This window comes from Cimex lectularius, unplaced genomic scaffold, assembly GCF_000648675.2.
Source record: "Cimex lectularius strain Harlan isolate CLEC.00 unplaced genomic scaffold, Clec_2.1 scaffold11, whole genome shotgun sequence".
In the NCBI taxonomy this organism is placed as follows: domain Eukaryota; kingdom Metazoa; phylum Arthropoda; class Insecta; order Hemiptera; family Cimicidae; genus Cimex; species Cimex lectularius.
The window spans coordinates 1,269,955-1,295,530 of NW_019392673.1; the positions used below are offsets into that span (position 1 = coordinate 1,269,955).

Consider the following 25,576-nt stretch of genomic DNA (forward strand, 5'->3'; position numbering starts at 1 on the left):
AACTCTAGCGGTGCTACACATACTAAACTTATGATGAAACAACCCTCACTAAGACTAGGAAAAGCATTGCTTCAATTGGTGAGGACCAAACTCAGAGGAGTGGTCACTACTAACCCGTCACTGGCATCTGATAAAACATCTACATAACATGGGTATATTCAACGATAATCCCTTTGCAGATTATGTAATGAGGAGGAGGAAACAGCCACCCATATCATCTTCGAATGCGAAGCAACAGCTCAATGTAGGTTTAATCTAACGTACGGAAAATACTTATGGAATCAAATTGCTGCAGCAACTGTCAATGACCTGATACTTCTAAGAAGAAGGATTGAGTCTATTGACTGAACTAAGGAACTAGGAAGGTATAATAAGCCAGAAGGCTGCAGTGCCTGGGGAATACAAACCCCGCTTCCTAGTATCCTTTTCCACCATACCATACCATAAAAAACCCGAGCACTTCAATTGTCCTAGGAATCGGAAGTCTATGAAATTTAAACGAATTCTGAGAATAACGATGTGTTGTGACTCGCTCTAAATTACTTGGAAGATTGATGTTAGTTATTGCTTCAAATGGGCATTTCTTAACACATATACCACAACCTATACAAAGCTCCCCCTGATATAGCTGCCAATTTGTCATTTATGCTAACTTCAATTCATAATTTTCCAGTTCTCTCAACAGGACAAGACTTTTTGCACTCCTGGTGACATTTTTTAGGCTTGCACTTGTCAGTATTTACAATAGCTATCCTCGTTAACTTATCGGACTCATCACCAGCTTTGCACCTCGGCATTTCTCTTGTTTATTGACCGAACAATATGTTAAAAACGTTTTTAGAAAAACAGTCTTAGAGAAGAACAACTATAGATTAACCACAATAATACAATACACAAAAACATAATAAAAACCTCCTTCTAGCCCCACATAAGACCGTGGTGCCACATCCGTAGGCCATGGTATACAATAATGATCCACACTCCGGACTTAAATTTTAAGTATCGCTCTCATCTTGTCTAGGAACTTCGGGACTCTGATTATGAAAGGGGTCTAACGTTCCGTGCAACGTCAAACGTCGATTTGGGAGGCTGAAGAAAATTTTCTTCCATAAATCCTATAGACTGATGAATCCACGTTCACCTTTAATGGCATGCTAAACCTTTGAATTTTCGAACGTGGGCAGACGAAAATCCGAGAATGTCATACTCTTTCATTATCGGGTTGTGCACAGTATCCACGTTTAGTATGGACTTCTCGAAAATAAATTAATTGGGCCTTATTTCTACGAAAATAATTTAAATAGTGGTCAGTACCTCAATTTTTTGAGGTAGGTTTTACCAACACTATTATATGATGGTCCTTTGTCTACAACGACAAAGAATGATTCTTCAGCTTGATGGATGCCCCGAACACAATTCTTTGCCGAGGAGACGTTATTTGAATAGTCACTTCCGGGAGAAGTGGGTACTGGGCACTACGTATGACCTCACGGTCGGATGTGTTGGCCTCCTTGTCAACCAATTTAACTCCAATTGGTTTATTTTCTGTAGGACCATTTAAAAAACAGTGTAACCCAGCAACCTCAGTTGAAGAACTGAGTTTCTATGAGAAAATAGAATGATATTAAAGATATTGGTTGATAAGACATTAAGAGAGAAAAAGAGGAATGGCGAGATAGATAGATGGAGAGAGAGAGAGACATGGAAGAGCATGAAAGAATAGAATGAAATTAACTGGTTGATAAGCACACTAAAAGAGAAACAGAGGGAGGGAGGGAGAGATAGATAGATAAGAGGGTGTGAGAATGAGAGTGTGTGTGTGTGTGTGTGTGTGAGAGAGAGGTAGAAATAGAGAGAGTGAGTGAGATACAGGAAAGAGCATGAGAGAATGGAATGAAATTAAAGACACTGGTTGATAAACACGTTAAGAGAGAGAGAGAGAGAAGAGAGAGAGAGAGAGAGAGAGAGAGAGAGAGAGAGAGAGAGAGAGAGAACTTTGTATGTGCATATATGTTCATATAGGTGAGTGTGTGTGTCTTTGTGTGTGTCTGTGTGTGTGTGCGCGCGCGCGCGCGCGCGCGTGTGTGTGTGTGTGTGTGTGTGTGCAAAGGATAGAAAATGCTTGTCAATCCATCTCCCTGAATCAATCGCTCTGTGCAACGGTGAAGAGTGGTTAAAAAGAGCAAATCTTTGCTTCTTTACGCAAGGCAGGCAGTTCGAACATGAACTGTGATTAATAATTAGCAAACAAAATTTTTTGACTAATTTAAAACCCGATTGCACCATTGTTTTTAGCGGGAAACATCCTTTAAATGATTTGTCAGGATGTATTGGGTCGTATTTGAAATTTTGAGATTGAACTGGCCCTGAGAAGTACCCTGTATAATTTTTCTTCTCAAAAAAAGTAAAAATTTTAAACTAGACACAAAAATATTAAACACTTTTTTATAGCGTCATTGGTTCAAGAGAAATTAAGCCCGGTCATCTAAAAAGGACCCTATATTCTTTTTACCTGTGTTTTTGGTTGTTGTCTCCTTGTCCCAGGACAGACTAAGGATATGCAGAACAAACTGATTAGAAACGAAAAATGTTACAGGTTCATCTCCCAAAGAATAAAAGAGGGAATTTTACAGTTACTGTAAGACTGTTGGTCATTCGTCGATGCTCATTACGTTGAGAATATTTCTGTACCGCAGTACAGTTTCCGGGGGAAGGGTTTGTGAGATCGCAAGAATTTGCAGATCATTCTTTACGAGGCAGGCCCGATGGAAATCTCCAGTCCGAATTGATCAAAACACAATCCGTGGACTGTGACAGGGGAAAAATATTTGGAATATTTCCATTTACCAGCCCTGGGGGACGAAGGAGGCTCCACCGCGGAATTAATGCTGTCGGAGAAATTCAGGTGGGAAATCAGCCGGGGCATTTTGCCGGTGGAGAGAGGGCGAGGGATGCTGATTTGCTAGAATTGAGTTTTGAGGGTTGTCGGGCGGAAGGGGTGCTCGCTCTGTTCGCCCGTGCAACTTGTCTCATTTCCGACCGCGTCATGTTTTGTTTCCTTTGCACTTCCGTCGAGATAGGACGCCGGTTTTTCAACGCGACGTCTCTTTGTCGCACCGAACCGGTTGAATACGATATGCAAATCATATTATATCCACTCATTTACCTTGTCAACCTCTTCGTCGTTCCCAACTCACCTGCAACCAAACAAAGATTCAATTAATTCACAAATAAACATGAATTCAAAATTTCTCTCATGAAATATATCATCACAATGGTTAAAGACTTTTTCAGTTAATCAACTCAAAAGAGTGTGGATTGGCTGAAACTTGAAAAAGGTAGATATAGAAATAGACAATCGTTTTTATTTCAAGCCAACCTTAAAAGTGAGAGTTCACTTTAAAAAGAGAGTGATGAATATGGGAATCTGCCAATACATGTTTGGAAGGGGCGATTTTATTAGTCAACTAGTCAAAATTCAACTAAAAAAAAAAAAAAAAAAAAAAAAATCGACCGTCTATATTTGTTGTTCAAATTTCATCCTTGTTTGTTGAAGTCGTGAACACAATTCCCTGATAACTTGAAAAAGATAGATATAGAAATAGACAATTGGTTTTATTTCCAAGATTCCAACCCTAGAAGTGAGAGTTCACTTTAAAAAAAGAGTGATGAATATGGGAAACTGCCAATACATGTTTGGAAGGGGCGATTTCATTAGTCAACTAGCCACAACTCAACTAGTGAGATTTTCTTCGAAGTAGGCAAAAAAGTTTTTTTTTCGACCGTCTGTATTTGTTGTTCAAATTTCATCCTTGTTTGTTGAAGTCGTGAGGAGTGGTCAGGAATGAGGTAATTTAGAAAAAGACCTTTTTCATTTTTCGGCCAACATTTCGACCTTTATTCATCTTCTGGGTAAATTACAAAACAATGTTGATTGAAAAAAAGACGATTTAAGATGTAAATATATATATTTTTTCCAATCGACATATGTTTTGTAGTTTGCCCAGGCCCAGAAGATGTCCCGAATAAAGGTCGAAACGTCGACAAAAAAATGAAAAATGTGTTTTCCTCAACTACCTCATTCTTGACTGCTCCTTAGGATTTGAACAAATTAAAAAGACGAACTAAGAAACACAATTCCCTGATAACTTGGAAAAGATAGATATAGAAATAGACAATTGGTTTTATTTCCAAGATTCCAACCCTAGAAGTGAGAGTTCACTTTAAAAAGAGAGTGATGAATATGGGAATCATTAGTATCATTAGTGAGCTAGTCACAACTCAACTAGTGAGATTTTTCTTCGAAGTAGGTAAAAAAGTTTTTTTTCCACCGTCTACATTTCTTGTCCAAATTTCATCCTTGTGGTGCTCATTCGACGCAAAATTGCATAAATCTTTCATTTTAATATTAGTGATATTTTCGATGTGTTTTTATTTTTAACGATTTTGACGAGTTAAATGCGAAAAATTGACAAAAAGTGCTTTCTAGCTACCAAAAGTCACATCTCCTCTCAGACCGCGCAAAATCAAAGTCCATGTATTTAGTCTTACGTAATGAAGATTTTAAAACAAGCTCTTCCTTTCCACCCCATTGCGTCTTACCGACTTTTTTTACTGGTATACTGAATATTATGTATGTTGAACATACATGCAATTATATGTAAAATGGATTAAAATATTCTTAGACAAACAAACTATATATTATTTCTTTTTACAATGATACCTCCTAACTACCAACTAATAAATAACGTAAAAGTTAAATATCAGGTTTCATTTTAATCTAATGAAATAGTTGTGTGATGATGTTTGTACACTCTCATTGTCAAAAGAGTTTTGAATATTAGAACACCGTATAAGATATATTATAGCTAGTTTTCTTCCTATGGTAAAATTGTTGAGGCTTAACGAAGATTAACCGTGTCTGCATTAATAATTAACACGTGGCTTCGGGTGGTAGGTGGCAGAGGCGTGAATTAATTGGATGACGCCACTTAAACCTGCCGTTAGGGGGTCTAATAGCCTCCATCAACTATTTAGTCAATCCACCGACGTCATCCAGCGTAAATACGTGGAGGATTTCTTTCCAAAACACCGTAATTCGTCAAGCTCGAAAATTAAAATGGTAACAGGTAAAAGAAATTAGTGAATTGGATAACAGACAGCATTTTGTGTCGGAATAAACAGATAAGAGTGAAAGAATGATCGACCAGAAATTGTTTTACAAAAATTATGAGATAGAAATGGTGAATGATGGAGTTAGTGCGGTGATCAATCCTTTTTTAAAAAGATTAAAATTATGAGATGTGTGGATCTAAATGAGATCTGACACACAGCACTGTGCATTTAAAGTTCTGACAAAGAAATAAATTGACCATCATTTTAATTCTTTGAATATTTACTAGTTTTCTTGACCTATCTTTCAATTAATTAAGGTGTTTAGTTGAGATAAAAAGGAATGGCAAAAAGGAGGGAAAATTCAAAGGTGGGGTTGAGATGGGAGGTTAGTGTCCGAGTGGGTCGAAATGACGATAGCTCAAGTGGTAGAGCAGCGGCGTATCTAGCCGAAGATCGTGGGTTCGAATCCCGCTTGTGCCATTGACTTTTTTATCTCAACTAAAAACCTTAATTAATTGTAATTAACAACGAAACAAACGAAATGTGTTTTTTTTCAAACTTTTTGATCAATTTAAAATCCGATTGCACCATTGTTTTCACTGATAAAAATATATGTATGTCAGGATGTATAGGGTCGGATTTGATATTTTGAAGTTGAACTTGGCCTGAGGTATCCTGTATAATTTTCAAGAACTTAAAACGACTCACTTCATACGAAATCATCACGAACCCTTAACAAAAGAGAAACCTTCATTATGTTACTTTATTTATGTCAGGACCGCGACTTCGTCCTCGCAGGACTCTGTTTTAAAGTAACTTTTAGCGGTGCAATTGGTGGCTTTCTAATAAAATTTCAATTAATTAAGGTTTTTAGTTGAGAAAAAAAGTCAGTGTCACGAGCGGGATTCGAACCCTCGATCTGCGGCTAGATTCGCCGGTGCTCTACCACTTGCGGCATTCTTCCTGAAATGTATGGTGTTTCGTGACCATAAATTAATGATTATTTGGACATCGTGAGATGCGGTCTGGTATGACGTAGATTTTAGAAAAACATTTTCTTTTTCGTGCCAACGTTTTGATCTTCCTTGAGATCATCTTCAGGACCTAGGATTTATAAACGTTGTTTAAATTTAACAAATACATACATGTAAGATGTGGAAAACAGAATTTATACAATGCTAGAAATTTTAGACTCAATCAATGTATTTGCACTCGCTCAAAGTGTTTTTTTTCTTTTTTTTTGTTGTAGATGTGTCATTATTGTGAGTGCCAGTGACATATTGATGTTTTATGTATTTGTATAATTTAAACAATTAATTAAGGTTTTTAGTTGAGATAAAAAAGTCAGTGTCACGAGCGGGATTCGAACCCACGACCTGCGGCTAGATGTGCCGCTACTCTACCACTCGATCCACTCGGACACTAACTTCCCGTCTGAACCCCACCTTTTGAATTTACCCTCCTTTTTGCCATTTCTCAAAACAACATTTTTTCGAAAATTCCAAAGGTGGGGTTGAGATGGGAAGTTAGTGTCCGAGTGGGTCGAAGTCACGATAGCTCAAGAGGTAGAGCAGCGGCGTATCTAGCCGAAGATCGTGGGTTCGAATCCCGCTAGTGATACTGACTTTTTATCTCAACTAAAAACCTTAATTATTTGAATATTAAAGAGTAAACACAGCTTAATAAGGTCCAACTAGGTAACCTCGTAGTTATAAAGAACCTACAAACCAGAATTTATTAAATATAAACAATATACAAGCACGAATACAATATAGTAAGCATACATACATGTCAGGCGTTAGGAACGTATTCCTGACACTGGTTCATGGCCATAATTGGCCATTGTGGCGTGAAGTTAACTACACACCAAAGGGTGCAGACGTTACACAATCAGAATGTAGCGTGGCCGCCTGTCCTAACTTTCTGGGAAAGGTTGTAAGAAAGGGTTGATGCTGGATAGAATGTAATTTATTGGAATGGAAGAGAACATGACTGGGCCAGTTTTGGAACGTGCGGTATATTTAGATCGGAGTGGATAGTATGACTGATGACAGAATAGGGACATCTACATGGATACGTTGAAGTTTGGACTGAAGCTGATGTCGGCGGATCGAAAAACTTGACAGAATCTATGGCCTTCCGTGATATGTGAGCCTAAGTTGACAAAGGGAGAAGAGGGAAGAAAGTTTATAAAAGTCTATTTGTTTGCGGCGTTTCCAGAAAGAGGGTTGGAGTGACCAGGCGTACTGGGTGTCTCTGTGGAAGGAGGGTACATAGGCTGAAGCGTACTGCTCTTTGGGAAATCATGGAAGGCTAAATATTATTGAATAGACAGATTATTAACACAACAGTTTCTTTTATTGGATTTCATTGAAATTGAAACATTTTATTGTCTCATTGAGTTCTGCTATGTGCCTGTCATTGGGTCAATGATGGTATAGTTGTTGCCTTTTTTGCATTTTAATCTGAGGTTACAGTTCATTTTAGTGGTGTATGGGTCTCCATCTTTTGTCGAAGTATTGTCTAAGGTATCGTTTACTATTTGCTGGAGAAATTGGAGTGCAAATATTTAAATCGTGCGATATACCCTAAAGTCGTTTTTGATTACAAATAGAAGTCCGGACTAGCATAAAGAGCATGATCAGTCTCAGCACACAATTCAGCATGAGTATTATATGCAATAAAATAAATATTAGCCAGGGTAAACTTCAAAATATTTTTTATTTTCGATTGTTGGGTCATTAGCATCCCCCAGATAACAAGAAAACGGTCAAACCCGCAAACCCAATCTGTAACCATGTTTTGCATAATTACACGCTTGGCTTCCAGAGCTGCAATTCATATCCTCAAATTGGACTGTTTCTTATATAATCTAATCTAATCCTAATATAAAATCTAATCAATATTAGCATAAAAATATTTACTTAATAAATTATAACAGTTGTTTAATAAAGTAGGCAGGCTAATTTTGTTTGATGTGTGTGTTGAAACAAATTTTCGTCAATTAATGCTTTGTGCTTACTCAAAAAGAGCTTTAGTGACTGACTATCATACATAATACAACATTCAAAATTTCATCAATTGTTTCGATTTTAAAAATTTAAACGGGAAAAATGAGAGGAAAATGATTAGAAAACAGCTTTTGACGTTTCACCTTGTGGTGATAAAGTTCGGTTTGAGTTTAAAACCGGTCTGGTTTAGGAGCGAGACCAAGTAACCCTTCAAGTCGACTAATTAAAGTTTCTCTTGTAAAAAGATACCACAAAACAAGTCTCTATTAATTTCAAGTGAGTGGACCACCGCGATAAGAAGATGCTGACGCGTCGAGCTTTTTCTAGCACCTGCGGCCTTGCTGGGGCGTGATGTTATATTTAAGACAATCTATATTCCGGATTTTATTTTTTAAGTATTTGACTCAGCATAAAATTTTAGAGGAGTTTTCAACAGCGACATAATTTTAATTTTTTTTTTGGGGGGGGTCTATTTTATAGAATCCGTGATATCCGTTTTTACATTTTTATTCTATTCCGCTGGAGTATATTGTTAAAATAATTTATACAGTCGAAGAAAAATAGTTGGGAAAAAATTATTTTCGTTGTTGTTGATCTCCTTTCAGGTTTTAACGCCTGCTTTTTTAAAAAGGACAAATTTAATACGAAGTCCAAGTGCTGTATGTATTTCCCGACTGAATTGAACAATGTATTTTAATGAAATAAATCCAACTTAAATTAGCATTTAACATTAAGGGCAATATCCATATTTCAACGCAACAAAGAGAGTGTTCATGACGGCTGTGTTTAATATATTTCCACAGACCCATGAATTCAAAGTTTTTACTTTGGCCTAATTCAAGCCACGAGGGCGGCATGTGTTTCGTTGATTTAAGAAAATGGTACGGTTTGGAATAAGAGATTCAATGTTGTATATTGTAATTGTTGTAGCCTTAAGAAATGTCTATCCTTAATAATTTTATCCTTGTGTACCGTGGTGGGGGCGTCAGAATCGTTTTCGTCCCGCTAGTGGTTCTGGGATCTTTCTTGATGACCTCCCGACTGTTTTAAAATGCGGAATCCGAGATATTAGTATAATCATCAAAAATATATGATGTTGACATTATTATTCTGTCCGACATTGCCTGGGGTTTGCTGAGGAATATTTAATACAGGCTTATTGTCCAAAATCATGGTTTTTAGGAAAAGAATGTGCCTGGTAGTTTATGGTGATTTAATAGAGATGGTGAAAGAATACAGATGTCTGGAGATTATCTTCATATCCTGTTTTTCATGGGCTGACTTGAATCTAAAAGCCGTCTAAGACACGAACAGGATATGGTCGAAATTAATCTAATAGGAAATCTAATGTTAATTCACTAGTTTTCATGGTCCGCTTGACAAATTAATATCTTTCAATTAATTAAGGGTTTTATTTGAGATAAAAAAGTCAGTGTCACGAGCGGGATTTGAACCCACGACCTTCGGCTAGATACGCCGCTACTCTACCACTTGAGCTATCGTGACCTCGACCCACTCGGACACTAACTTCCCATCTCAACCCCAACTTTAATTAAAATTCAAAAGGTGGGGTTGAGATGGGAAGTTAGTGTCCGAGTGGGTCGAGGTCACGATAGCTCAGGTGGTAGAGTAGCGGCGTATCTAGCCGAAGGTCGTGGGTTCGAATCCCGCTCGTGACACTGACTTTTTTATCTTAACTTAAAACCTTAATGAATTGGAAGATCTAATTTTAATTTTTGGCTATTTAACCCAATTTGACTTTTCCACAGTGAGCATGCGTGTCAGATTTGAGGTGCCAGTTCTATAAAATCCCCAAGTATTGTAGCCCAGCGTTTTTTTTATTCCCAAAATGTTTTCGGTTCCCTTAATTTTAATTTTTTGTTTATTTTATAGGTCTTCGAACAGCCGACCTTTAGAAGTTGTATTACTTCTTTGCCAATTTAAAAGCAACATTTGACAATTTAGCTAGAGATCTTCCGTGTACCCAATGGTGCCCAAACTCGCGTTCAAGATTCGCGTAAAACCTTCACTTGTGGCTCAAATATAATTTGGTAAATTGCAAAGGGTAATAGTTGTCAGAGGGGAAAGAGTTAAGTCGACCGAAACGAGGAAGCTTGGATGAACCCACTTAGTTGTTGTCCGTGGAAAACTAACTCTCGCAAGATTACGTTTTTCCCCCATTTATCGTACCCTGTTAATAGTTTTCACTCGTTATATCGTGACAAATTGGATCAATTCCAGTAACAAGAAAAACCAACATAGTTTAGAAAAGCTAAAAAATTAATTAACAATTGTGATCATTATACAGATTGTTTTATGGGCATTTGAATGATAACAATTTAGGGAGATTTAAGCTCATCCCTTGGGGGCCGCGGTTACCGAGTGGTCAGCGCGATAGACTCTCGGCGAGTAGACCCAGCGGTCGTCACCCTCCGGGGGCGTCTTTACGTTCGCTCTGGACAAAGCGAGATCAAGCAAGCCAAGCACGTACTTTACACACAGGGCATGTTCAGTCCCGGATGAAGCCGGGTTTAATTTAGCTCGACCCACCAGGACGTACATGTCGTTTTGGTATTCATAGCGAGGAGCGTTCGGTTTCTACCGTTTCGCCGCAATATTTATAAAAGTAAAGGCGTATTTATGCGTTATTTGATTTATATTAGTGAAGTATTAATTATATAGAAATCTATTTCAGTCCTTGCATCTCGTTTGGCCGTAGCGAAAGTAAAATAGGTCAATCGTGTTAACGCGTTTTCTAATTTCTTCCTACTTTTTTTACAACCAGGACACTAAAGTGGGAGTTTATTTATTCAGGTGGGCAAGATTTAAACCAGCGGTAATTATGTAGCCGGATCGACAAGGCAATTAGTGTCCACTGTTGTAGGCAGAAATATAAAAAGGCAAAATAAATAAGAAAACCTATAATGTGATTTAAGATGTTGCCGTTTTACAAGAAATTAGGTTACAATTTAACCTAAATATAATTAAAAACGTCAAATAGTTCAATTCATTATTATCTTTATTACAATTAATTAAGGTTTTTAGTTGAGATAAAAAAGTCAGCGTCACGAGCGGGATTCCAACCCACGACCTTCGGCTAGATACGCCGCTACTCTACCACTTGAGCTATCGTGACCTCGATCCACTCGGACACCAACTTCCCATCTCAACCCCACCTTTTGAGTTTTCCCTCCTTTTTCCATTTTTCACGAAATTAATATATAAATAAACAGAACATTAGCAAGAGAAGAGATCGTCATCCATTTTGAGAAGGTGAATTCACTGGTTGACGTTCGGAGGGACTGGCTGTGGAGCCGTCGTGAATGCCCCCTCAAATTTCAGGCACTCCAAATGGAGCTGTACGGCTTGGCGCGGTTCCATTTGGAGCGATCGTGAACGGCCACCTTAAAACCTTTACTTCTTTTTGCTCAAATATAAGAACAATATATTCAAGTAATGGTGGTATGATCCGCAAAGTGGTAATGTTAGTGGAAAATCAGCAGTATAACAGGTATAAAGGTTGGGACCAAAAATGCTTCCTTGTGGAACGTCGTCAATGGACTGATATCGGAATAAAAGGGAATGAAGTTTTTAATTTTTAAAATAGATTGTTTAATTATTTTACGCTGTGTAATTAAAGACCTTAAGAGAAGCATATATAAATTTCGGGTATAATAAGAACAAAGCAAGTCCTACCCAGATAAGATTAATTAAATGATAAAGAAAACACTGAAACAATGTAGGTTTAATTATTTGACCTAGTTTATGAATTATTCACCCTAATTTTCACACAAAAAAAAATGCAAGGCCTATTTTAAAGTTTTACACGGGTTGAAATTATTAATTGTCCTTTTCGAAACTAGGGCTAAAGTAATTTGCAAACGGCGACACCAAACTACCACTCCCTCAGTTTCCATTTAGGGACGTAACAAGTCAATTAAGGCAGTTGGCCGTCGTGGTCAATCACCATTCCGATAAAGTGGTTTATGTTTGAGGATGTGCACAGCCAGAGGATAAACGAATGGGCCGGCTACTGGAATTTATTAGTTTAGCGTGTGCCTTCATTTGGCCCAATTACCGGCTCGCCGCGGGCAAAATTAACATTGCGACTTTTGCATGTTGCACTTGGCCAAATCGACAAGTTGAAAATGGTTGACACACGAGTAATTTACGACAGCAATAATAATTCAATTTCCGATTAAACACTTTTATTCAATAAGCGATTATAGATTTATATTAGAAACATAGAACGTTTCTTAAATGATTTTTTTAATACTTTTTATAAGACAGTTGGATTTGGACTGTTTTGGATTGTTATTTATTGTTAAATTTATAGTAAGAAACCCTTATTCTATCTCAGAGACAAGTGGGCCAGTCCAATAAGCCCCTAATTTGGAGTGATGGAGCTTGCTTTGCACAGAATTAGCAAGTGTTTAATGATTAGCCTCCAGGCCTTGCGAGCCAAGCAGTTTAATTGTCTCAGCCGGCTTCTCTCCGGTCTGGTTCCGGGACATTAATTCCTCCGACCGCTTCATTTCGACCCGTCACCCAATTACTTAGGCCAAGATTAAGCTGAACTGCCGCCTTTGATCTCGCACCTGACATAGGGAGGAGGACGTGTTGCTATGGCACGATTCGCTGCAAACAGTGGGCTTTTGTCTTCTGGAGATATCTCCTAACATAGAAAGTGGTGCGTTATGTTATTTCTTATCATCTTGATTAAAAGAAAGCAAAACTTATTTTAAATGATTTTATTTCTACCCTATACATATTAGAAATGTAATTATAATTTTTTTTCTCACGGTCGCAACGCTGACACTAGCGCTGCACCCGGGGGCACATGCCATGAGAAAGCAGCCAATGGCAAGGAGGTCTCGAGTCCATCGTCGGGTTCCCGGGTTGGGAATGTGCAGAGAGAGCTTGGGCAGTAGTGTTAGGATTGATCGAGGTTGGTGTGAAACCTTTGGAATCGGGAACAGATCAGTTCGTTGACAAAATGAATGTTGAAGTCGTTGTAAATAGTGAGGTTTGAGAAGTAATCAGGGGGTTTGACTACTTATCTGAGGACTGAATAGAAAGATTGGATGCGCTGGATGTTGGATGGCTTGGCAGAACCCCGGTATGTCCAAAGTGATCGCAGTGAGGTCTTGTATAACGTTAGTTTAGTTTTGACGGTCAAGGCAGATTTTGGCCCTTTCGTAGTTGTCCAAGTCTTCTGTTCAGTTATGGTCTCTTAAGTCTTGTATTGGGATTCCATGTCAGTCTGCTGTCTGCGGTACCCTTGGGGAAGCGAAGGATCGGACCACCTAGGCTGAGCTTATGGCGCCTCTCGAATGCGCATAGCAGGTGTAGGCTGAGCTCGACAGCAGGTTTTTACCGTAGGCGGTGCTCATCTAGGGGGTGGTTAGCAATTCCACTCATAACAAAACCGCGGCTGGGGCGGGTCCGGTAGTTCTAGGCTAGGGAAGCCCCTATACTCAGGGAGATAGAGTCGCCTTCTCTATCTAGGGAGTGCGCGGGATAACAGGCTGATGTATTTCGGCTTGTTAGCCCTTTGCGCGCGGCATACGACCCGATGCACAATGCGGGCCCGACCATTCGAAGTGGACAAGCGGAGAGCGAGGGTGTTCTTGGTCCTTAGGGGCTGAGACGCCTCTACACCAATGCTGCGGCGGTATCACACTTCTGTCGTATGCGGAGGTGCTTCAGCTCTCATATTGAGAATCAAAACGTCCAATAAGGCCGGAAAGCTAGGTACGGACGTTAAAGATCTTCATTGTCCTTTTAAGGACGACCGAGTATACGGGAAAGCAATGTGTAGGTACAGTCCTAAGTATTGACATGAATGGAAATCGGCTTTGTTGTTGATGTACAATGGTGGACATGGCTGAACTCTCAATGTGAACGAAGCTTGAGTACATTTTTCTTCATTCAGTCTTGTCCCACGTTTTGCACCATTTTTCGATCACGTCAGTGTTCTTGAATGTTGGAGGTAGGCTTGGATAGGATAAGAAGTAGAAGACAATATTGCGGTATCGTCCGCATTGATGGTAATGACGGTATTAGAGTGTATAGGCAGGCCAGCACTATAAACGATATAAAGGATCGGACCGAGAATGCTACCTTGTGGGACGCCGGCTTGTATCTGTCTGACTTTCGAGAAGTCATTGCCGCACCTCACTCTGAAGCAGCGTTCTGTTAGATAGGATTTCAGAATAAGATAATAAGGAGTGGGTAGGAAGCGTTTAAGTTTATAAAACATGTCCTGGTACCAGACCTTATCAAAAGCCAACATCTAATTAGAAATAGTAATTGAAGGAAAGCTATCTTAAAATTCGATCACCTTGTCTACATGAATCCGGCTATTATTAAAAAATACAGATCGATAAGCGAAAAACATAGATATAAAAATGTCATAAAACATGAAACAGACACTTGGTATCGGAACTAAAAATCGTACATCGTATGTGCAGATTGGTGATGTAGAACTTTCCACCACAATGGATGACCATCCGAAGTTGTTCTGTGGCAAATTGAAATGATATGCCTTTTCTTCCCAAAGGACTTACTATATTGCTAATAGACTTTTATAGTTGGAGGTGGTGACTCTTGATCTGCTGGCCGGTGAACAAATGTTAAACTTGATCAATATATTGACAGTACCTCACTGAAGGTGATATAAGATCAAACGAATAGACAGACCCTCTGAGGTGATACAAGTAGCGATCAGTTTATCACGGGTCCACTGTGTTGCAGCCAAATACATTGCTAACAGGCGTTTGAGGGACTTTTAAGCTCTCGAGAGATGGACAGACCCAGGAGAGTAAACATCGATCACCTTATTGGGTCCGTCTGTTCTCGCTGGTTTGAACGTTGAACTCTATTCGTTTTGGCTAAACTCCACCTTTAATGAGTAATTCTTCAAATTCAAGGTAAACCAGCGAAAATAGACTGACCCAGTATTAATCAGTGCCAGTTCGGCAAATTGATGGTCCGATATAAAAGTCAGCGCTTTTTGGTTACGAAAACAAAACATTATGGCCTGGCATAAAAATTACTCTTACAGAATATGACGCAAAATATCGTGGGCCAATCGTAAATATTTTCATGTGGAAGAAGTTTTTTTTTTATTTGTTTGCTCATTTCGCCAAAAATTTAACCGATATAATCAAAGTATCAATCGTAGTTAAAGAGCCACTGAGAGAATGGTAAAGGTAAGAATGCTTGAAGCCATTTTATTAAAGTAAGTACTCAAATAAAAAAAAATTACATAAAACCTTAAAACAACAAAACATCGGTTTAGTGAAATGTTTTTCCTCAAAACCTATAAAAAATTGAGAAAACACGGGTTTTTTACAAAAGAAAATTTAAGTTGAATAGATTATTTCATCAAACCAGAACTTTCAGCAGGCTGCAATTACAAAACGGCCAAGGAAATTGACAGTAATGTGATAAACAGCGCATCTGCCAATGATGATGATTAATTCGGTGTTCGCCACATCGCAATGATTGATTTCGTTCAAAACCTCAGTCCTCGATCGATGTTTCGAGCAATGAGATGAAAAGAAAAGGTAGGCGCCAATAATCTACGATAAATGAAATCAAATTTATTTTGTCTTATTGATTATTTGAAGATCGTGAGATGCGGTCTGGTATGACGTAGGTTTTAGAAAAACATTTTCTTTATCGTGCAACGTTTCGATCTTTATTGAGATCATCTTCAGGGCCTGGGATTTATAAACGTTGTTTCAATTTTAAAAATACATGTAGGATGTGGGAAAAAATAAAATAAAAATAAAATAAAATGAATATTTTTTCTTTTCAATTAATTAAGGTTTTGGTTGAGATAAAAAAGTGAGTGTCACAAGCGGGATTCGAACTCACGACCTTCCGTCGCCGAAGTGGGTCCGAATCCCTATTGTGACAACTTGACTTTTTTATCTCAACCAAAACCTTAATTAATTGTAAAGAATTTATTTGGTCAAGCGGACCACGAAACCTAATAAATTATTTTTTCTCTTGATTCACTCTATTCTATAGATTTCCTCAACCAAAAACACATTTTCATAAAAGTAGCCTTTATATATATGCCGCTGCCGTGTTATATGCCATGATGCCGGCTCCCCCTCTTCAACTGTTGTGATTTAAAATACAAAAAAAAATTAGAAAACAATATGTTAACACTTAATAAAAGTAACTAACATATCCAATGAAAATGAAACACTGAAACTTACAATTTATACAATAGACATATTTGTAAAAAAAATGTAAATTTTCTGATAGAATATTAAACTATTTTTCATCAAATCCAATACAATCTAATAATCTAATTATTATTTTTATAGTAATTTATAGTAATATTAAGTATTTATTATTCTAATATTTATTTGTGTTATAATTTCCGCGTTTCGCACGTTCAAATTGAGCTCCATTAAAAAAATCAGCTGCTAATTGGAACGTCGCGTTGGCGGAGGTTTCAGCGGGTTCACTTTGGCAATTCATGTCGAGAGACGTGGTTGTAGAAGTCCTACAAGAAGTTCAACCTTATGATGAGCTAAAAGGCTCGAAATCCGGATCGTTGCAAAACAACTTACTGTGGGTAGGAACTATCTTTTTTAAAAAGAATTGAACCCCACACTCACTCCATCATTTATCATTTCTATTAATATGTAGCGAATAATGTTATAACCTCGCTTTAATTCATATATCTTTATTATTGTTTCTTCACTGTTAAATTTTTCTTTTATTTTTTCTGTTAAAAACGACCTCCGGCAGACGGATTGTGATCCATGCCTGTACTATGTTTGGCTAATAATCATTTTTATATTCGTAGATAAGATTATATATATATAAATATAAAGTCAGTATTGGACATCCAATTCTCGTAGACTCTGTAAATTCCCCTTAAGGTGGTTTATGTCTAAACGTACCAAGGCTTAAAGAGAAGTTTGCCAGGATAAGAAAAGTGCAAAAAGAACAAACAGATTCTTTTTTGTTTTAGCAGATTGAAAGTAATATCAAGGATCGTGACGTCTAGTAAATCTGTCACAGTTGCTGAAATAGCGGATGTCGTTCGGAATGGCGTTGTCCCGGTAAGCAAATGAAAATGAATGTTCAGTTTGCCTCGGTCGTTGACGGCGGTCGGGTTTCCGCTCGGAATTATACGACCTTTATTGCGTTCGTATCAACGAGAGAAAATTCTTCTCTCTCACTCTCTCTCTCTCTCTCCGATTTGTATTAATTGTGACAGATTCGTGATTTTAGAACGGAACACTCACTTTAATTTAAATACGCTCTATATTTACATTTAACCCACGGAGCTTGGATCAGTTGATCGAGTGACCTTAAAAACGTTTCGATTGAGATATCACAATTTGATTCCAAACAGCAAACTATAGTTGGACTAAGAGGTTGGATGGGTTCTATGAAGACGTATGTTTCTACTTCTTCTGGCTTCAAGGACAAATGGGTTTTGAAACTCTGTGATAGTAAGGTTACATACATAGTAAAGAGCTTAAACAAAGTAATGGAAGGATTTTTGTCTTGAGTGGCTGGATTTTTTGGACGTGGAACCTTTTGGTTGAAACCCACAAATATACTCCGTCTATATTGGTTGTGGTATAATGATGCCAACCTTATGTACCTAAAACATCTATACAGGGTCCAATAAGTGTTTATTTTAAAAACGTCGAGAGAAGACTATTGTTTTGTTTGGTAATTAGTTTTGTAAGCAGTCACTAATTAATTATGTAAAGATTATTGTAGTAACTGTATTGAACAATTCACAAGTTTTGGTGGTCCGCTTGTCCAATTAATATCTTTCAATTAATTAAGGTTTTGGTTGATATAAAAAAGTGAGTGTCACAAGCGGGATTCGAACCCACGATCTTCGGCTAGAAACGCCGCTACTCTACCACTTGAGCTATCGTGACTTCGACCCACTCGGACACTAACTTCCCATCTCAACCACACCTTTTAAATTTTACCTCCTTTTTGCCATTTTTCAAATGTAGTGTAATCTAATTGATTCTCGGCGACAATTGAAATGGCCATGGAGAGCTTTAGTGAAGATACACTTAATTTTTACTCATTCAGTTCACTAGTTTGCGTGGTCCGCTTGACCAATTGATATCTTTCAACTTAAGGAGACGAAAAGTTGAATACGCCGAAGGCAAATTGTTTCGTGTCGTACACATAGCCAGGCTTACCTCAAGTAAACTATCTCCGAAATTTTTAAAACTTAGAATAAGGAATAAGAGGTCTCCAGAGATGTATGAATTAGGAGAGATTGACACTAAACGTTCGGTAGGAGTGTGGCATGTAGAGAATATGAAACCACAACCTGTGTCAGACGGCTAGAAGGGAAATACAGTTGACAGATCCAACCTAATCGTGAAGTTCCGTGCAACCAGAATTCCCTTTCCTTTCATGAGGGAATACTTGAAATCCTGACCAACAAATCTTTTTTTTTTTTTTTGTAAGAAGATATTTATTACATTTTGTTTTCTTCTTCCTGCAAAAAATTTAATAAAACTTAAATAGTGGCGGGACAAACCGAGACGAGAAGCGCGAGAAGCAGGAAGCAATTCGCGGCCTGTAAGATCCTGACCCGGAGGGCACTGGGTTCGAGATTGGAAAAAAAGCAAGCGGCAGTCAGTTCAAGATAGACGATCCGAGTAAGAGGCGGTCTCCGCGAAGAAAAGAAAACACATACTCATTAGGTAGATCTGACCCTACAAAGAAAATTCAAAGTAAATGCAATTCTTTATTAGATAGCCTTTTTGAGTCCGAATATATAGACAGAAGACAAAAAGTGCTGTTGAAAACTAGCAACGCGGTTTGCCCAAAGATATATGGCCTCCCAAAAATACACAAACCAGGCATACCCGTTACGCCCATAGTGTCCTCCATTAATAGCCCAGGAACAGAGCTGTCCAAATATGTTGGTAACATATTAAACAAGTTGGGTGTAGACAAACATTACAACATCCTCAATGCGTTTGTGTTTAGAAAGATGGTAAAAGACCTCACCATAGAGGATGATGAATTGCTTGTATCCTTAGATGTGAAATCATTGTTTACAAGTATTCCTCTAGGGATGATAAGTTACATCTTAATGAGGAGACAAAAAGAGTTAGATGCCCTTACCAATATCCCTTTTCACACGATACTGGAGGTCTTACAAATCACTACCTTTAATGGATACTTCAAGCATGAAGATCAAATATATACAAAAAAAGAAGGTGTGGCCATGGGAGGGACTCTTTCACCGGTGCTTGCGAACCTTGTAATGAATGAGCTACTGGATTGGATTAGACTTAATTTTGGATTTCACATCAAATTTCTTAAGAAATATGTTGATGATTTGTTCCCGATTATAAAAAAGAGTGAGCTGGTGGACATTTTGAAGGCGTTCAATTCTTTCCATCCGTCACTACAATTTACACAAGAAACTGAGGTAGATGGGAAACTTCTTTTTCTTGACGTAGTTGTCATTGGAGATAATGGTAAATTAATAACTAACTGGTATTTGAAACCAACCAGCTCGGACAGGATGCTACATTTCTCATCCATCCATTCTTTCCAAATGAAAGTTAACATAGTTTCTAACCTCATTGATAGGGCTCTGAAATTGAGCGGTGATCGTTTCCACAGTGAGAACAGGAAAAAAGTGCGCTCTATGTTAATAGATAATGGTTACCCAAGATCATTAATAAATAGATTCTTCGTTCTTCTCCTGTATTGTAAATCCCAGGCCCTGAAGATGATCTCAATAAAGATCGAAACGTTGGCACAAGAAAATGTTTTTCTGAAATCTACATCACACCAGACCGCATCTCACGATTTCTAAATAAATAAATAGATTAATGGAAAACAGGACAAAAGCAACAAGGAAAGCTGGAACATTAAGTAAGTTAAAAAAACTGTTGAAAAAAATAGATAATGTAAAAATTGTTTACAAATACAAATAAAGTGGGTAAGAATTTTTACACAAAACTTAAAAGTAAAGAATTACAAAAATCTAATGTAGTGTATCGCATCAAATGTCCCACTGTGTATTACGGCCAAACGAAACAATATTTATCGGAACTTGTGCGGCAGCATAAGTATGATTGCAGTGATGAAGAAAGGCCGGGAACAGCACTATCCAAACACACATGCTACGAAACATAATTTTGACTTCGATGGAGTCAAAATTGTGGCTTCAGAACAAAATACAGGTCGTAGACTTTTGAGCGAAATGATATTTATTCATCAGGATAACATGGCATGTAATTTAAAAACAGATTTGAATAATTTGAGTGTGATATACAGTGGGATTCTAGAAAATGACAAGGTCTCTCTCCAAAGATCGTAACAATACTTGCATACATATTTATTTATTCATTTATGTATTTATTATAACAGGCTGTGATAACATAGAATTACCAATGTACTAGAAATTAAGAACTTGTTTTAAAAATTGTGGAAAATGATTGTTATCACAGTAGGTGATAGTGTGGGGAACCTCCCACCTGATAACGTGATAAACACAATTTTCTAGTCAAACGCCTGTGATATTTATGTACCTAAAGAACAGTGATTGTTAAGTAATTGTTAGTTTTTAAAAAAATGTAAGAGGCTATTAAGAAGAGGTCTTTATTTATTTATTATATATGTATATAGTTTGTATATATACATATCGTGAAATGTGTAATGTTATGTTGTACAGTTATGACTTTGTATCTGTAAGTACAATCATTGTAATTTACAGTAATTTATAACTATTTAAATGATTATGTCCCTATGTCTCTGTAGATCCCCTGAAGAAGGCAATAAAACATGTCGAAAGCTTGGGCGTTGATATAATAACATTGTATGTTTGAAGACCACAACTCGAATCCCAATCAACATCGTATTAAAAGCTGGTTGATCGCATAACAAGTAAAAGAAAATATTTTTAAAAAAGTGTGTGTGTGGCCTGTGTTGGGTGTGATCCCAGTGGTGCTGATCTACGGGTGCGGAGGCTTCCTCCGAAGAGAAGGTGGTGATCCCGGCGGACACGGCACAGCCTAAGTTGAAGAGTGATCCCGTGAGTTGGTTCATTTCCAATTTCTTTATCAGGCCTGATATCTACTCGTACAGACAAGGGCAATTTCCGCATTGGTAGTAAGTTCTAGAATCATTTGGGATCGCATTAGCGCCTCGTCAGACATTAGGAAAAAATTACCATTTTCTGGATATCTGGCAAACGGGCGGAAGAAAAGAGGACGATAGATTTGCCTAGGAAAGTTTTCTAAAGGTGGCCATTCACGATCGCTCCAAGCAGTCCAAACGGAGCGACGCCGTTCCAAAAACCACGTCAATGACAAAACTGAACTGGCTTGCCCGGCTGTGCCGAATATTCGACCGGTCCAAACTCTATCGCGCCACTCCAAATATCTACGGCGCGACGACGGCATGGCGCGTTCGTGAATGGGAAAACCTGGCGTGGAAGGTGGGGATTTTGGCGCGGTGGCCTAGTAGTGAATGTTTTTTTGGCGCAGTCTCCGTCTTTCTGTCACTGAGCAAACATCTCCCTCGTACATTCTCAAAAAGTCAAAAACGATTATTCTTTGGTAATGACATCCAATCGAGATTTGATTGTTGAGGTGATTGAATTGTATGAAAGTTTACCATGTTTATGAAAGTGGTGGACAATGATTATATTACCACGACAAAAATAAAAGAAATTAGATCCTCAACCAGTTGGTCGACGTTTTCAAAACAAAGGATACAAATGCAATGAGAGATGCGGTATTGATAACAATGATCAGAAATCGTAGTAGAGAACTTAAGTTCTTTGTAGTTCATCCCTGTAGCGAGAAATGGTAATGTGGTTGCCAACCTTTCATGTAGTGATGATTTCTCTCATGACTGTCTTTTGTTTTCTAATCAAGGGGGTAACAAGTTGGAGTAAATATAAATAAGACGTTAACCTTTTTTATTGTAAGGTTTTGGTTAAAATGAAAAAAATAGCGTCACGAGGGGATTCGAATCCACGACATTCGGCTAAATACGCCGCTGCGCTAACCACTTGAGCTATCCTGACTTCGATAGTTCGATCCACTCGGGCACCAACTCCCCATCTCAACCTACAACCTTTCGAATTTTCTCTCTTTATGACATTTTTTGATGTCAGAGAGGATCGAAGTCACGATTGCTCAAGTGGTAGAGCAGCGGCGTATTTAGCCGAAGGACATGGATTCAGATCCCGCTCGTGGCACTAGCTTTTTCATTTCAACCAAAACCTTACAAAAAAGATTAAATAATTGAAATAAGTAATTTGGTCAATAGAACACTAAATATAATGAATAAATAAGACGTTTCATCCATCCTTAAATAGTTCCTCCAATCAGCGGGTTCAAGGGAAAGATCTTTCATCAAATTGATGTGGGTATTACGGCTTCTGTTCAGGAGCCACTTCTTACACCATTTTCTCTTCGATTTTTTGCTTTTAATTTGTAAATAAACAGAAGAGTAGCACAAGAAATCGTATTTTGAGAAGGTAATTCACTGGTTGACGTTCGGAGCGACTGGCTGTGGAGCGGTCGTGAATGTCCCCTCAAATTTCAGGCACTCCAAATGGAGCTGTACGGCTTGGCGCGGTAGTGAATGGCCACCTAAACGATACCTATTGGCCTTAGACCGTTTTGTGGCGTACCACTGCTAATAACGTGGATCCATCAAGCGATTAAAAATAAGACCTCCGTTCAATGAGAATGTAACCCAGGTCAGAGGCGAAAAACTTCCAATTTTTACTTCAGACTGAGGTATAAAGATGTAGGATATGTAGATTGTACTATTATTATCGTTATCAAACATCTGGTACTCTTAGTGATCCCGATTGCCCCCCCCCCCAACCAGGTCTGGGATTGCTGGAAAGATATCGCTATCGACTGCATATGTGAGGTGTATTATACAGGGATTTATAGGAACGCCTGCATTGTATACTGAATAGATGATGGGCTCAAGGATGTTGACTTGCGGAACTCCATAGCTGACTCGCTTTTCCCCCTTCTGCCATCTCACCGTCTCATCGCTTTTCATTTGTGGAAATCGGAGAGGCGGACTAAACGGATTTGATTGTTCAGATAGTCCGTGTTATTCCTAGGCATCACTTACATCCGAAGACGCCTTGAGTAAAGGAATAAGCAATCAGACCCACTGATAACATGTAAATATTAGCTTTGTATAATCTTCAAGGCGTAGATGGAGATAAATGATTTTATGTTTTATTGACATCAATTCTATATTTTTTATAAGTCGGCTTTAAGTAGCTTGTAAATTTTGCTGAATATTTTCTGTAACGTGTGAAAATGTTAACCGATTGTTTAGATTATTTTCTGTATTAAATTCATCCTGATCCTACAAATTACTAGTTTACCCCAGGTACAACGTACCTTAAATACGTACAAAGTCTGACATTGCAAACATTGTCAATTAATGAAAGGATTTCTGTTTTGTGTTCAATTTTAAAAGTTGAATCTTTGATTGAATAAAACATACATTGTAAAATATCTGTTGTATGTTAATGAACAGAGCACCTGTGGTGGTTTTCGAAGTGTGTCAAGCAGAAAATGAGATTGTTTTTTAAGGTCACAAAATGGTCCGGCTTCTACGTGGGCAATGAAAATATACACAAGGGATAAGGGACTTTATCTCCGTGTACACTAACGACAATGCGAGTACTGAATTGGGCGGATCATTGAGAAATAATCCACCAAATTTGGAATCGCACAGTGCGAGAAATTATTTTCTTAGCCGAAATTACACGAAATAGCAGGACTGGAAGTTTTCTGTTTCAACGACTTCCATTAAGAATAAAGGACAAAAACAGAATGAAGAATGAAAACGGATATTTATGAAGATGTTAACCCAAGATCAAACCTTAAATATAGATATTGATTGGTTTCTTTGAGTAAAGAACAATTCATTTCAATATAAAAATTGTTTTGGAAATAAATTCAATTAAAAATATTTCACTAGTTTTCCTGGTCCGCTTGACCAACTAATATCTTTCAATTAATTAAGGTTTTTAGTTGAGATAAAAAAGTCAGTGTCACGAGCGGGATTCGAACCCGAAGATTGCCGAAGATCGTGGGTTCGAATCCCGCTCGTGACACTGTCTTTTTATCTCAACTAAAAACCTTAATTAATTGAAAATAATGATAGTATTACGAAGTAAACAAAACAAACTAAATTTTGGTACACAATTGAACATAAAAACAAAACAAAAACGCTTAAAAAATTAAACGTTCAAAATTTCTGAAGAATGCAAGCCTGACATTGTTTCCTGACATATTTTTCGGCTTCCGTGATTTTTTTTTTTTTTTAAATGCTCGCTTACGTTACTTTGCATTATTTATTAATAGAAATTTCAAAATTTCAATGACTAATTATTTTTAACCGTTTGTACCTGAAAAATAAAATTTATAATTATGTACTCTCCAACAAAATGAGCATCTGAAAGATGTAAATTTGATTGAATGGATGGAGGTACCTTGCCACACCTGCAACCTGAAATCTTGTCATCTTGCCATGGTTTTTTTTTTTTTAATCACGTTTTATAATACAAAGTCGCTTACGAAATTACGAGCATGTACAGTAAGATCTTGAAGATTTTTTGGCGGAGAGCTTTGGTAGAATGCTGGCTGGAAGTTAGTTTAAATTTAAGCAGAATTTAAAAAAAATTATACATTTTTTTGCGGGGAGGGTAGGACGTTGATTGAATACAATTCTTCTTCCACTTCAATCTAAACAGGTCTATTATGGAACCCATACAACTTACAGCCATACCTTGGAAAGTGTGCTTATAAAACTGAGTACTTTCCTCTTGCCTCTTCGTGGAATTTTTTTGGGTATGAGACCTACCCCCTTGTACCTAAATACGTGGCTGTACCGTAAGCCCTGCCGATGTCTCCTGACAGAGCCAGCATGTTTACGTCTCAGCATTGTCCATCTTCTGATGATTTTTTTTTCCCCGGGGGCTGCTTCCAACAATAAAGTCATTTCAGCCCCCCTGTCACTGCACTGTTATGGCCGATGGGGTACTCAATATTCCGCCATCGCCCCTACATTATAAAAGACAAATAAAACTCTTACAACAAACAAATAAATAAATAACTTACAAATAAATACACGACACAATAAAACACAACACAGATACACTTATTTACAGATATTCACGTTTTATACACTATTTACAAGTGAGGAACACCCCCGTTTCTCTTAAAAAGCGGAATAGTGGATCCACCATTTTACTTGCTCGCCCGAGTACCGTTGTATTGTCGGGGTTCATGCCTACTCGCTCCCTGTAGGGGGCCAAGGCATGGCACTCCTCGACAAGATGAGACACACTGAGCAACCTTTCTCTACAAGCGGGACACTCTGATGATAGTTAAAAGGGCAGTAGCAGGTATCTCAAATTC

General features: G+C 37.9%; 1 protein-coding gene and 1 non-coding gene across 3 annotated transcripts in view; both read right to left on the minus strand.

Annotated features, from left to right (window-relative positions):
- LOC106669459 (muscarinic acetylcholine receptor M3) overlaps window positions 1-25,576 on the minus strand; it is a 350,439-nt gene that overhangs the window by 76,392 nt on the left and 248,471 nt on the right. The gene's annotated exons all lie outside the window — the stretch shown is intronic.
- Trnae-uuc lies at window positions 17,986-18,058 on the minus strand. The gene has a single exon. It is a non-coding gene; the product is annotated as a tRNA-Glu (tRNA).